Below are 6,015 nucleotides of genomic sequence, written 5' to 3'. Positions count from 1 at the left end.
CCCGGGTGATGTCTTAAACACCGCGACTAACTCACCCCCATGACAAAGGGTGTCTTAAATACCGCGACTAACCCACATGTCAATCAAACCCATGAGTGGTGTCTTGAACACCGCGACAAATCCCACTCCCATGACAATGTGGTGTCTTAAACACCGCGACTATCCCACATGTCAATCAAACCAATGAGCGGTGTCTTGAACACAGCGACAATCCCACTTGTTGCGTAGAATGTGGTGTCTTAAACACTGCGACTATCCCACATTTCACGCAACACAAATAAATACATTATATACGTACATGCATAATTATTGCACTCACCTTGGAATGCCCGCACAAGTCATGTACAACATGATCTTCGTCCTTAAATCCGAGCAAGTAATCACCTATATCACACATAGGTACAATATAAACATAAATAGTCATTCTCTAAAAGAGAACTTGACACAAACATCCCTTAGCCGAGGGATCACACCTTGCTCGCCAAAACCCGTCCATTTAACACCTAATGGACACAAACCAATTACCACTTCGGGTGGTAATTCAAACCAACACAATAAAGTACAATTTAACCCAAATCATACTTTACCCCAATTAGACCAAACCTAGGTCTTAACACTAAATTACTACTTAGGTAGTAATCATTTCAAACGCCAATTACACCAAAACCCCAACACGTGCAACATTGACTCATATTGCTTTTGACCAAGTTTAACTTATGTTAAAAATATCATTTTAATCCAAAATCACTTCCCACATTTACTTTCATTCAAAAACGCCATTTAACACTTAACAAAAGTGTTAAACACCCATTTAATCCAAAATTAGTGTCATTACCAAATTTGACCCAAGTCAATTTACCCATTTTGACAAAAGTCACAAAACGCTCAAAATCACTAACGACTAATGATTATATTTCCAAAACACCAAACCAAGTCAACATCCAATTTTGACCAAAATCAAACTCTTTAACACACCCAAATCACCACCATACCACCAATTGATTAACAACACTATCAAAGGTTGGCTTTAGATCATAAACATAGACATCCACAACAACTTCACCTCTTTGAGGCATTTCATCAAATACCTTGTGTGCATGACTTCAAACTTGTTCTTATGAACAGCAAGATCACCAATACTCCTCCAATCTAGTGACTATCACTTAAATCAAAGAAAAATACACCCAAATTCATCATTAAACCCTAATCTCACCATATTAGGGTTAATAACCACAAGCTTACACCAAAACCCCCAAATTTCATAGGAAATGGGTTCTATAACTCATCATTAACTCAAACCCTAACCCAAACAAGAATTAAACAATTAAAAATAAGAGCTAGAACTTACCATCACCATCAAAACGTAGCTAGAAGGGAGATGAACAACATTAACTCTTGCACCTTGAAGAGATTCCAACTCCTTCTTCTCCAATCCAAGCTTTATCTCTCTAAAAAAATGGAGCTTTCTCACTCTAGAAAGATGAGAGGATTGTGTGGATGTGAAAATGAGGATAAGATAAGGTTTTGACCATATTTATAGCCACAAAACCGGTCCCAACACGAAATACCCAAAATGCCCCTTTTAAAATATTAAAATCACGAACGGGTCTTACACTTTTAGGGTTTATATTATTTGATTTGCCCTTCTCAGCCTATAATAGGAAATCGGCCTCAAACCGTTACCTCTATTAGTTCCGATGCCTGACACCACTACTGTAACTGCTATGTTTGTCGTTATCGCTATCGAAGGATTACAGTTACAGCCGTGTTTGTGCGTAAGTTGATAAAAGAGGGAGCAAATGGATACGGCAGCTAACTGAAAGGTTTGTACTATTAATTGATTTTAACTTTTATTGTCTTCTCTTAAACCCTAATTTTGATGCTGCGGAATTTATTTTAATAATTACTATCAGGTGTTTGATTAGCAGGTTATGTTGTGATTTTTGATTGATAGGTTTATGTGAAGTCTCGATCCTGTTTATGTTTATTTGTATGCAATTTTACATGATTTTCTAGATTTATTTATGTTATTTTCCCCCTTATTTTGGATATAAAGATAGTTTCTGATCAATTGGTAATCTTTGTGAATGTGAAGTTTTAGATGATTGCATTAATGGTTAACTGTGTGCTAAAAAAGGGGTTTTCAGAAAGTGGTCTAATTTTTTTAAACTGATAGTGTTGAATTGCTGATTAGTTGGCTGTATATGATTGCTTAGAAGATTAATTGTTCTTAAATTAGTTGGCCTCAAGTTTGTATCAAATTAAATTAAATTTCTCTTTTGCTATATCAAGTTGACATTATTAGGTAAGCCTGCTGTAGTTTTACATTGAAGAGTGGTTAACATTTTGACTCATTTCACATGAACTTATTATTAAATATACTGACCATAGTCGTAGTTTTTCTAATTTGTATGATATTCTATCTTTCGATCAAAAGATGTTTAAAAGAAAAGTTAGGCACAGTTTTATGATGTCAGCTCTGTACACTCATATGTGTATACATGTTTGTATTTTAGTTTAAGGCCAGGTTTTCAATGATACAATCACATCTTCAAATACAGCGGTTCACAATCTGAAGAAACGTTTAATGAGCACTACAACAGAGTTCATGGAAGTTTCTACCATCGTGACTGCAATGAATCTACACTTCATGGTGAGTGCATTTGTTTTTTTTTTTATCTTTTTCTTATTGTTTAACTTTTTTTGTTATTTAGTTGTGATTTGAATTTGAATTTAGTATCTGTTTGAATTTCTGTATTTAATTGAGTATGCTCAGTTATATTCGCGTTTTGTTGATTTGTTAGACGTTTGGAAGTGAATCGGTAGTAAAATTACAGTCAAAATGAAGAAAAGTCTTGGTTCCGACTATTTGAACATTTGACCCATGTGGTCAAAAAGTGTCAAAATGGGTAACGTTCAACGTGGAGACGTCCCATATGTTGAGTTAAGTGAGTTCGGAAGTTTTGGTGTCTTGAAAATGAGTTATGGGTGTGTTTTGGTTGAAATTAGAAATTATGACCCATACGGGTCATAAGGATATATGTCGAATGCGGTAGGTATATACTTTAAACCAACTGCACTCATTTTATTAGTTTCCAGTCAGATTATGTATTATTTAATACATGTTAATAGATTAGGTTTATAGCACCAAAGCTCAACATACTTTCCCCTTCTTTAACCGTATGTAAGAAAAAAAATTCGTTTCTTTCCATTGTAGATAACTTATGTGATCAACTGAGGTAAAAGCAGTAACGTGGCAGTGTCTACCACGTCACCACTTTACCTGTTTGGGCAAAAAAAGTAAGAAGTATCATGTATACAAATGGAGTTAAAAATACATTAATACCTTCCATTACCATATGCACACCTAAATAATGTTTTAAGTTTGTTATTCACGTGTATTCAATTTTTTTTTAATTTATATTGATTTGAGTTATAATGTTTTGTTACTGAATTGTTATTTATTTGATTAATACATAATGGAGCCAATAACGATGATTGTTGATCTCAAACTGAACGATATCAACAAAGTTCTCGAAGCAAGAGTGTACCGAATATGAATCTCACGTCGCTCGAAAAGTGCAAAAGAATTTTGTCTACTGCTAGATAAAGATATAAGTTACTTAAACTAAATCAACTATATACATATGAGTTTTAAAAAATTCACTGTTAAATGACATGTTGATATTAGTGTTTAAACATATTCTATCACGGTTTAAGTATTTATATAATAATACAGTGTGTTTTTAGCACATACTTTATCTTTATTAGACCTTTTATTGGTTTGAAATTTCTGGACTTCCTCACAGTAAGTTTATACGTAATGTTTCCGTTTAGTTCGACAAGTGGTTACAAATGTACCATTTCAACAGTCTTATTTAAAAGTTTGGTGTCCGATATGTGTTTTTGTATGCTATGTGTTTCTACATGAGTTCTTGCATACATTTAACCATATAGTCAAGAAGTTGATCACCATTATAGGTGTCCAAATAGTCAGGTTAAACGAGTTTGCATTTTTTTAGGTAATCATCTCTTCTTGTGCAGACAAATTCACCAATTTCTAAATTTTTTCATAAAAAACCATAAGTTTTAGAATATCAAAGTTCAAATGAAATCCATTTCTGGATGAAACAATGTTGACTATCTTTTCAGGGAGTCCTGAAGCTTAATGGGTTTCCATGTAGAAATTTACATTATATGTAAATTTGTTGCTTTTCGATGTGGCAAAAAGTTAGCTACTGTTACAATATAACGATGTGAATTGTACATGTTATTAATGTGTTAATTGGTTATTATAAGGAAGATATACCACCTGAATAATGTTTTATAATTGTTATTCATATTCATATGTGTTCAATTTAGTTAATTTTTTTTTAAATTTTAATTTATGTTGATTTTATTTGAGTTGTAATTTTTTGTTACTAAATTGTTATTCACTTGATTAATACAGAGTGGAACCAGTAACGATGATTTCTAATCTCAAACCAAACGATATCAACGGAGTTCTCAAAACAAGAGTGTACCGAACATGGATCTCACATCTTCCAAAAAGTATATAAACAAACACCTTTTGTTGTCTGCTGCTGGATAAAGATGTAAGTTACTTAAACCAAATCAACTATAAAAAAGTTATTAACAATGTTCTTAACTGTATGTTTATATTTGATTGAGTACTTCAAAAATTGTCCACATATACATTAACCTTATATACTAATACCCATAAGAGTTTTGGTCGTTTTGTTCCCCAAAACCCCCAAAATGACAATTTGCCTCCCCTTAAAAGCCCGACGCTTAAAAAAAAAATAGGGTTTACCTTTGCTGCTTTTATCGGCGATTTCGCGACTTGGGACCCATCTTTCTTCTTGATTTCTACTCACTAATCCCTTGGAATCGTGTACAATTGCTTGCGGCTTCTACGATTTCACTCTGATTTCTTACAATCGAGTCGAGGTTTGGTCAAATCTTGGTTTCCTGTGTTGCAAAACCAGCTTCTTTTCGCTCATTCGTTTGAATCTAGCGAGGTTCTTAGCCAGTTATCCGTTTTTTCCCTCTGATTCATTATAATCAATTCAAACATGGGTGAAAAGATTACCGTCATAGCCACCACCATTGTAACCATCGTTACCGCAATCTGAGATATCTCTATCCTTCCAAGCATTATAAGGTATACCTACTATTTTTTACTTAAGTAATTACGTTGTTGCAGGTTAAAAAAATTACGTTATTGACTTTATGGTTTCTTTTTTTTGCACCAAATATGCTGGAAATCGGTTGCAATGGTGTGGTTGGTGGTTGTCGTGGTTTGCATTAAACGGTCAGTTTCGTTTACTGTTTTATGCACTTCGGTTATTATGGTGGATGTTTTGATATACGAATGCTTGAAATTGTGGCTAATGTTTTATGACTTATGACTATTGTCAGATATTTTTCGAAGTGGTTACGATCGGAGAAAATGAGCTGTATCTTGGCAAGGCAACTGAGTTGCAGCCATGGCAGCTCATGTATTTCTGGATGATAAACAATAAGTTGTATGTAAGCAGCCTAATATAGTAATAGCTATAAACACCTGAGTTTTGGTCGCTTTGTTCAAAAAAACTCCAATAACAACATTTTGATGATCAATGGAATAGATATGTCATATCTTGGCAGGGCAACCATTAGTTGCAGCTACGACAATTTATTTTTCTTTGCTTGGAGTAGGGATGGCATCGGGTCGGGTTTGGTCGGGTATAGACAATACCAAACCCGAATTCGCTTAAAAAACTCACTCCCAAACCCGGTTCCATACCCAGCGGGTACCCATTTATTAACTAACCATCGGGTAACGGGTTTCCCCACCGGTAACGGGGATCCCCGTTTAGACATTCACCTGTAACAATTTTTGTGGTTCAATAATAATATAATGTCAAAAGAGTACCATGAGCCATGAGTTATCAAATTCTAATATCATGCAAAAATAGAATGTGATAACAAAAACATCAAACAACAACATGTCTTAACTCTTAACAGAAGGTC

General features: G+C 34.2%; 1 long non-coding RNA gene across 1 annotated transcript; it reads left to right on the top strand.

The window, feature by feature from the left end:
- The first annotated feature begins 1,637 nt into the window (after positions 1-1,637).
- LOC139855701 (uncharacterized) lies at positions 1,638-5,646 on the top strand. Its single transcript, XR_011761526.1, has 4 exons — positions 1,638-1,823; positions 2,517-2,653; positions 4,451-5,314; positions 5,422-5,646. It is a non-coding gene; the product is annotated as an uncharacterized lncRNA (long non-coding RNA).
- The last annotated feature ends 369 nt before the right edge of the window (positions 5,647-6,015 follow it).

This window comes from Rutidosis leptorrhynchoides, chromosome 6 (assembly GCF_046630445.1).
Source record: "Rutidosis leptorrhynchoides isolate AG116_Rl617_1_P2 chromosome 6, CSIRO_AGI_Rlap_v1, whole genome shotgun sequence".
Classification (NCBI taxonomy): domain Eukaryota; kingdom Viridiplantae; phylum Streptophyta; class Magnoliopsida; order Asterales; family Asteraceae; genus Rutidosis; species Rutidosis leptorrhynchoides.
This window is presented reverse-complemented; position numbering and strand designations above follow the sequence as displayed.